Raw genomic sequence first — 9,242 nt, 5'->3', positions numbered from 1 at the left:
CTGGATTTAAAAACATAGATGAAGCTTACAGCAGTGGTTGCAACAATGTCCCAGGCTTTGCCTGGTCTCAGGTAAAGAGAAACATCAGGGATCTGAGTTCTAATTAAACTACCTGCATTACACTCAGAGATGATTACCCTGCTGATTACTGGTCTAAAACCAGGGCCGGACACAGGCATGGGTGAACCAGGCAGATACTCAAGGCCCAGACAGAAAGGGGGCCTGAAAATGGTATTTTTTTTTCATTGTCCGATTATTATCATCATTATTGCTAGCAAAGGAGGGCCCAAAACTAAAAGTTCACCCAGGGCCACCAGGAGTCTAGGTACAGTGCTGCCTAAAACATATCCCTATAGAAGCATGTGTCTGTCACCATTTCTCTATTTTCCTGTTGCAATTTCACTCTTTTTTCTTCCACTTGCCTTTCCTCTTTCTGAACATATATCTTCCCTTCCTTCTACAAACCTTTTTAAGGTCTACTTTCATGCCTTTCCCTCCTTCTTCTTCTTCCCTCATCTTTTCATGCCTGAGTATCCCCACATGTAATATTTATTTCCACCAGCTGAGGACCTGGGTGTATCATCCTTTAAGCTCAGCTTGTTGAGTGAGAGGGTGAATTATATTCACTCCCATTGGTATCTCCCAGGATTTCTGCTTCCAAGGACCCTGGGTCTGTGGCTTAGTTATTAAAAACAGGCAGCAAGTGATGAGTCCAGGAGGAATTTCAGATCATTCAGCTAACATAATTTAGCACACAAGTGGTGGGTGGGGACAGCCTGTAAACTGTATTGCCCTGACTGGATGGACTTGCACCACTGCTCTCTGCTCACACAGGACTGTCCTGAATGCTGCATCACAGACCCTGTACCGTTATGGAGCTAATGTGGATTCTTCTTTAGCTCAAGCAGTCAGATCCTGGGTTTTTGGAACGGGAAGAATGAAGCTTTGTCTTTGCAGCTGCATGACGTTCCAAGTGGCCGAAGAGTGGAGCAAGGTGAAGTCCTAAGTGGCCACAGATGTGCTACGAGAGCAAAAGACATGAGAAAACAGAATCAGAGAGATAAAAGGAAAGAGAGAAAAAGCCCAGAACAGAGATGAACGATTTCCATGGCTCCCAGACAGATGGAGGTCCTGGCAGACAGCCAATCAGCTGGCAGAGAAAGTGATGACATCACCTAGTGTCTGTGTGCCAAAAGCTAGAGAGCTTAGCATCCTCCTTTTGCTAGCTGCTCTGGCAGAATGGGCTGTGGGAGGGGGCTTGCCCCTGGGAACAAGTGGTAGAGAGCAGGGATCAGCTTGGATGGGTTGTGGGGAGAGTTCGGTGTGGCTTTTGCCATGCTGGCTACTGTCAGAGACACAGGGAGGGAAGAAAGGCACAGAAAGAGAAGGAAAGAGCAAAACAAGGGGGACACAGGGGAGGGGCGCAAGGACAGCAACAAAGAGAGCAAGGAAAGGGAAAGAATGAGGAGGAAAGGGAGAGGGAAAGAGCGAAAGCTTCATGAGCCTTTGGTATCAGACCCTAAACCCGCACTAAGAGTTTTGCCTTAGAGTTCAGCAACTTACATGAACCTGGGGGTGCAAATTCATGCCCCTCCTCCCCGAAATACCTTCCTCCTCCTTTCCCAGCTTGTCAGCAACCCTACCTCCTCCCACCCCTCTGACAAGTCCCCCAGGGTCCTCCTATTAATTTTTGCTCCCTTTGGGGTGAGCTAGGGAAGCTAGGGATGACTTCCTTCCCTTTCTGCAGCTCCTGAATCTGACAGTTCCTCCTTTGGGTCTGGGTAGATACTGAATGGGTAATCCCCCTGCTCTTAGTCCCAAAGCCAATCCCATGGGTGTTCAGGGAAACTCTCTTCCTCATCAGGCAGCAGATGGAAGCCCAGCAGGGGAGGTCAGGGCCCCAGAAGGCTTAGCCCTGTAGTAGGTACCTCTCAGTGGTTCTCTAGGAATAAAGCCCAGTAACTCCCAGAGGATGGTTGCTAGGGAAATCCACAGTGTGCCCCAGTACTATGCCAGGGCTGGCAGGGCTTGAGGGTGGATCCACAGATTTCACTGACGAGGTTGGAGTTAGTGTCTGAGAACTGTGACTGCTGCACGGTACATCTCAGCACAGGGTTCCCTGGCACTGTGGGATTTTTTTTTTTTTGATGGTGGAGTACTACCTGACTTTGCCAGTGCAAAGTTGCAGCTGGGTGAGCCTGCTCCTTCTGTCCCTGAGACAACCTTTATCCCAGGCAGGGCAGATTCTTAAAAAGAACAGATAAAGGAAATGGCTAGGGGCTTCTTCCTGTTTCTTGCCATCCTGGAAACTCAAGAAAGCAGCCTTTGGTCTCAGGAGGCAGTGAAAGGAGGACAGGGGGTGCAGGGTATTACCGGAGTCCCCTGGTCATTAAGGGAACAAATGAGACATTATGGCCTGCAGTGCCATCAGTCTGTTTCTCTGAAGCCAGAAAATGCAGATTCTACAACCTGGCCAAGATTCATGTTTGGCTGATGGGTGCTTGGCTAACCTGCAATTCAGAGGAGGCACTATAATGGTGAGGAAGTAACCAAGATAAATTGTGGCAGAGATTTCTGCCTTCTGAATGGAAAGATCCTCTTGGATCCAATGGGGGAATCTTCTCAACTCAGCTGTTTCCCAATATCCAGAGGGTGGGGAAGGCCAACAACTTCTTTTCATCTCTACCTGGATAAATCAGTTCTTTGTTACTGTGAGGTTAGGAACACAGGAACATCAAAAGAACATTAGAAATACCATACTGGGACAGACCACTGGGCCATCTAGTCCAATATCCTTGATATCACAGTGGCAAAGTCTGGATTTCTAGGAGCTAACACTGGACTGGAGGAGGCCACCTGGGCCAAATCCCATCCCCTGTATTGACAGGAATCTCCAAAATTGCTACTTCAAACACACTATCCAAAATGCACACTATCCAAACACTATACAACGCACACTATGCAAAACACCAAGAACAACCTACAACATGCCACAGGCATGAAGGGGAGAGAGGAAGACATGGCCAGGGCTCTGCCTCTTCAATTCGTTTTTAAATTCTCAAAAGATCCTGGGCAAGGGACTACACTGCAGATAAAGGCAAAAACCCTCAGGGTCCCTGCCATTTTGATTTAAGGGAAAAGTTCTTTCCTGACTCCAAGTTTGGCAATCAGTATGACCCTGACCAGAAGAGCAAAACCCTCTAAGTACCTCTGGGTTTTCTAAGTACCAACAGAAGCATCAACATATCCCAGTCAAAATCCTCCAGACTTTCCTATTGCTAATGTACCAACACTCAGAGAAAGGCAGAAAAAAAGCCTCAGAAGCCATTAGCATTCAGGAGGGAGGAAAAGAGCCCTTTCTGGCCCCTACTGGCAATCAGCATAAACCCTGATTTGGAAACCCTTTTGTGGTTTGAGTTTCTTTGTAACTTTAAAACAGCCTGTCACAGCAGTTATAAACAGATATGGTATGTGTGCTAACAACTATCCTTTCTAAAGATCTAAGGCAGCTTCTGCTAGACCTGTCTTAGTGAAGGATCATCAGTTTGAATTCAGTTTCTTTTCCTTTTCAGCACAGTCCAACAAGACCTACAGCATTTAACAAGTCAGGGTATTTTGTAGAGCCCAGCTGTTTACTCAGCATATTCAAGGGCCGGGGAAATGGATTCCTACTCTCTATATTGGTTTATCAATCAGGCAAGGCTGATGCTTTACTGCTGTTTATCCTAAGTATGGTCGAAGGTAGTTCAACATTTTGTAAGTGTACATGATATAAATGAGATAATGCAGGGGTTGCTGCCCTTGCACTCAGGGGACACTGGAGGGAGCTACAGTACTCCAACATGCTGAGCCTCAGTCATTCCAGAGTTGTCCTTCTGCACTTCATCACCTGGATGACTGTTCATGGCTCTCCCTCAAAATCTCCTCATTTCTAAATGACCTGGTTCTACAACATTTTATTTGTGAGGATTTGGTGGGGGGGAAGAATCTGTGATTGTTCTCCCTGCTTCTTCCCCATGAAACTCTCAGAGATTTCAGGAGAATTAATTGCTTCCAGGAGAGGCACAGGTTCACTTCACTTCCTGTCACTTGGTTCTCTGTCTCTCACTCTTCTTTATTCTACTCAGCTACAGTCATCCTTCCCCAGCAAAGGAGATGTTGGTAGCAAGATCTGTATTTAATATTCATGGGTACAGGAGCTGTATTGATATAGAAGACTTAAAAGGAAGTAATCTTTCCCTGAAGTTCTGATCCCAGTGATCCAATATGGTGTCAGCGGGAATAATGGAGGAGACTCAATGGGTGCTGACAGAAGTGACACTTGCTGAGTGATCAGCCCCCTGAAAGTGCTCTACAGCCTTCCCCTGACAGAAGTGCACAGCTGCAGAATGCTTTAGAGTGCCTGATCACAGGACAAATTAATCCTCATCTAATGAAGGTTCAGATGAAGGTGCTCCAAAGCAAAGTGTCTTCTTAACTTGTCTCAGTCCGTGTGCATGATTGGGGCTAGGCTGATGCAACCCAGCCTCACCTTCAGTGCTGTCTGTAGGTTGGGAGGGATAGAAGGGAGGGGAGGGAGCTCCAGGCTGGGGTTTGCCCAGCCTGAACTGTGGGGGAGGGATTGGAGTCCCCCCACCTCATGCCCCGCCTTGCATCCCTCTCCTCCTCCAGCTCAGGCTGCACAAGCCTCAGCCCTGAGTTTCCTCCTCTCCCTTGTCTTCCTCCCACCCTGCAGACCATACCAGAGCTGAGGGGGAGGAGGGGGCTAGGGGAGAGAGGCTGCATGCAAGCAGCCTCTCTCTGCTGAATTGACTCTAAAATAGAAGTCAATCCCCCCCACCACCTCCAACCAAACAGCAAACATCTGTTGGGTCAGGGGGGTTGCTCTAACTCATGGTGCTTTATGTGAAGCGCCATGAGTTAGAGTGGGGAGCTGCATGTCTGTCAGCACCCAATAGGGAATGCTCTCTTCCAATGATGGCTGATCCCAGTATGGTACCAGGTGGTTCCATGAGGCAGTGAGTAAGTCAGCAGGGGGCTTCCTTCCTTCCAAGATAATTCTGACCCTAATGCTCCAGTTCTTTGCTAGGGACATGGTAGTGCTGCCAGCATCAGATTTTGGATGCAACACAAAACCAGTTGCTCTAGCAACAAAACAATCCCATGATATTTTCTACCTCAGGTGTGGTTGCTTTTCAGTGGGTGAGTATAGAGCCCACAAAGGTTTGGGGAGTCATGTAAATGCTGGCTAATTTCACTCTTGCTATGTCTTTGTTTCCTTAACTCTCGTATAGGCTCATAGTAACCAGGCATTAAGTTACATTTCAGCTCTGAGAAATTAATGAGCTGCTGTGAGATGTTGAATGTATCATTTCAATAATGTAACACAACGTGTTCATCTGAGTCAGGGCAAGCAAGGTGAGCATTCTGGGGACCCACGCAGCTGATTCATCCTCCTGCTATTACTTGAGCCCTGGCACCACCCTTTGAGTAGACAGACGTAGTTAGAAGTAGTGTTAGTCTGAAGTCAGGCAGAAGGCAGGGTTGATCTGCACCTTACAGACTAATTAAATCAGAGATAGACATATTCCTATACTATTCTCTAGGTTGGTAGTGGGGATGGACTATCAAAGACTGGTTCAGAGCCAGTTCAAAGCCAGATGCAATCATTTCTCAGCTTCAGGGCGTTTGAAGCTGAGCTTGCATTCAGCCCATTGCAGATGTGGGAACAATTGTAATGTTCAGGACATGACCTTTCTCTGTTTGACAAGGGTCATGCCTTTGCAGTGCTGGTCCTGAGGATATGGAACTTTCTCCCACCCCACCCCTCTTGACATCTGCTTCAGCAACCACTGTTCTGACAGGCTGCAGAACATATGGCACAGAGAGCCCAAACAGGGGCCATGAGAGTTAGTTGGACCCTCACCTTATCCTTCCTGCATCTCCATGTGCCATACAAGGTTTGAGCATGGATTCACTGACTCATGCATCCTTCTCTTGCTGCCAAGTATTTCAAGCTTCTCAGAGCTGAAGAAAGAGCATCAGTGACTTTTTGCCTATCCTAGCTCCCTGCACCATATTCTTCCTGCCTTCTTCCTTACAGCTTCTTCTACTGTAAGCAAGGCCCCCTTCCTAAGGTTACCCAACCCATCCCATTGCTGTTTCTATCCTAATGGAAAACAATCTTTTGACATAATCTGTCTTTTATCTGCTGTCCCCAGATGTAGTTTCTACTACACACCCTTCCTTTCCAAGCCCACTGCTTCAAAAAAGTTGGGATCAACTTAAGCTAAATCAATAGCTCTAACCTCGTTGTAAATCAATTTAAGTATGTCAGCACAGGGGTTGACAGTCATGTAAAGAACAATATTACCCAAGCTGGTGCAAGCACTGTGCATAGAGAAGGATGGAGTTACATCTGACTATCTGGTCTGTCTACTTTGAGTGGGAGCCTTTTATGCCATTTTGTTTTTTTTTTCTTAGGGTCAGACCACTCCTTCCAAGAAGAGGGGGCTTGCAGTTTTGGCCATGTCTAATCATTCAAAAATCATGAGCTACACCTCAAAGATCACGAGTATCTTAAAAATCTGGAGGGGTTTGTTTGAATCTGTTTTGTTCACCTTTCAAATATCTTAGTTTCTTGGGTGCACTTGGTCCCAAGATTCTCATATAACCCCAGGACTTTAGTACCAAGGGCTTCAAGGAAAACATTAAATCTCAGAAGATTTAGAATGAAATTGTACAATTTGGCAACACTCATGCACAATGGAGGCTGGGGAAAGAGCATGAGAGAATGACATCTAATGTCCTATCCCTTTCCCTTCCTCATCTCAGTACTTCCAACAGCAGCGTGAGACCTCTCCCCATCCCATTGGGGTATCACCACAGCAGCCAACAATTTAAAGACCCACATTCAAAAAATAAAATCTTCCATATGAAAATTATGTACTCATAAACCATTACAGATAAACCATACCATAACGTGACCAGAACTGAATTGAGTGTTTTAAAAAATGTTTCCTCGGTGTTATTGTTTTAGTTTGCTTACTGTGGGTATTTTGTATGCAGTCAGTTCCAGGGTATATTGATGGAGCCCACCTTTACCATAGTTCTGCAAGAAGGTGGCTATATCACCTACACAACTGAAATGTAAACTTTTGAAAGGTCGCAAGCAGCAGCAGGTGTGTAAACAAGAAGAAGGAAGAAGATGGTGCAAAAGACAGCTCATCTAGAGGCTTCTTAACATAGAGAGGGAAGCAGAAATACTCTTTTGCTATTGTAAATTAATATGCTTTATATTTCACAATATCCCATTTGAAAAAAGACTCAGTTAGAAAAGTGATTCTTTTAAACTCCATCATTTTCAAAATCTGCCAAGCTAGCAACATCCCTTTTAGTGATGATATTGTTGACTGTTGCCCTGCTGATAAAAAGGATGAGAAAGGAGAAGGGTAAACATGTTATGCAGGTTTCCACAAAGGGCTGTAAATATCATTGCTTGGTACCAATAATGGGTGAGGTCTGTGCTGTGGGTAGAGCCTGGTAATAACTCACATTATGAGTTTTACCCAGCTATACCCTGCCATAACACAAGTAAAGCTATGAAAAGACTCATCTATCTTTTAGGTCTTTTATGATGCTTTATTCTGCAGGACAGGGGTCAGCAACACTTAATGAGCAGTGAGCCAAAATTACCCAGCTCTGTCTGAAGCAGGCTAGCTTGTCTGACCTGGCTGCTGCTCTTTCTTTCTACCGCTTGTCATTTTTCCACCATTCTTTCCACCACTTTCCCCATCATCTGGCAGTGGCTGCCTCCCCCACTGCCTAGCTGTTGGCTGCTGTGCGAGTAAAGCCCCCCTGGTGCTGAAATGCTGCTAAAGCCCACTGCTGCCAAAATACTGCAGGAGCCCAGGCTTTACAGATTAAACAGAATGGCTCCATAGGCTGGATCTCACCCAGGGCCCCTGGGTTGCTGATCCTTGCTGTAGGAGGCACTAAGACTTTGTCTACACCCAGATTTTATTGACCAATGCAGCTGCACCAGTTCACACCCCTCTTATAGGAGTAGTTGACCTGGGTCATATTGTTGTGCAACAGTATAAATGGAGTTTACACTGGGGCCTGATTCCTTATTGCCCTTCATTGTGTACAGTTATATGCACCAGTACAAAAAGAATGTAAAACACAACCATGCTGGTGGTACGTTAGTAGTTGAAACCTGTGCAGATTGCATTGATGAAAACCACCCTGCGCTTATGTAAAATGTCCATCTACTAGGAGTCTGCAATGATGTAAAATACCCTGATTTGAAACTGAGGTAGGTGGTAGCCCTTCTGCACCAACACAAACTACATCTCCACAAGATGTCTGCACTGGTATAGGGAAGCTGGTAACTAACATGCCTGTGGAATCAAAGCTAAATGCAGTCTTCAGTGGTGTTTTGGTCGGTCACAGCTTTGGTCTGTCACTGTGGCTGTCTCTAAAGTGCCTACTAGCTTGCAGGAGTGGGGAGGAGAGAGAGAGGTGTGTTTTAGCATCTGCTACTAATTTCCTGATTCATAATTTGTACTTGCATTTAGAATTTAAAAAATATTTCAATTCTATCTAAACGTGGCTGTGCATAGTATTTACATCCACGACAGAACATGCCTGTTAACGGAACATTAAAAAATGCAAAAGATCTGCTCTCATCAATCTGTCCCTCTCTCCTTGCCTCTTTCTTTATGCATATCTCCTCTTCAGCTCCTTCTTTCTTGCTGTCTGTCATTTCTTGGGTCCTCCCCTCTTTCATTCCTTTTCCTTCCTGCATTTTCTCTGTTCCTTTCTGGACCTATTTCTTTTTCTCTCTCTTTCTTTTTGCCACCCTCTGTTCATCTTGTTTTCTTTGCACGTGCTTTGTTTTCTTTCTGTGCTCTCTGCTTCTCTTGGTTTGTCTGTCTCCTGCTTTCTCTCTGTCTCCTTGGTTTCCTCTCAGTCACCTTCACTGGAATGTTGGCAGAGACATTTTTTTCTTTGAAAACAAAGCAGCTACATAAATAAATAAATAAAATATCTAGGAGTAGGCAGGACTTGATTCCAGGAAGGTCTGTATTCTGAGAGCCTTTCTTTACTACTTAGCAAAGGAGATGGTTACACTCCCATGCCCACCCCCAACCACATTTGGATCCCCCTCCCACATGAAGACCTTGGCTGGGAGTGATGGATTGCACTGCAGTAAGGGCTGAGAGCACTGCAGGGAGAGG

This window comes from Alligator mississippiensis, chromosome 4 (genome assembly GCF_030867095.1).
Source record: "Alligator mississippiensis isolate rAllMis1 chromosome 4, rAllMis1, whole genome shotgun sequence".
NCBI classification, from domain to species: domain Eukaryota; kingdom Metazoa; phylum Chordata; order Crocodylia; family Alligatoridae; genus Alligator; species Alligator mississippiensis.
Note: the sequence above shows the minus strand (reverse complement) of the source record.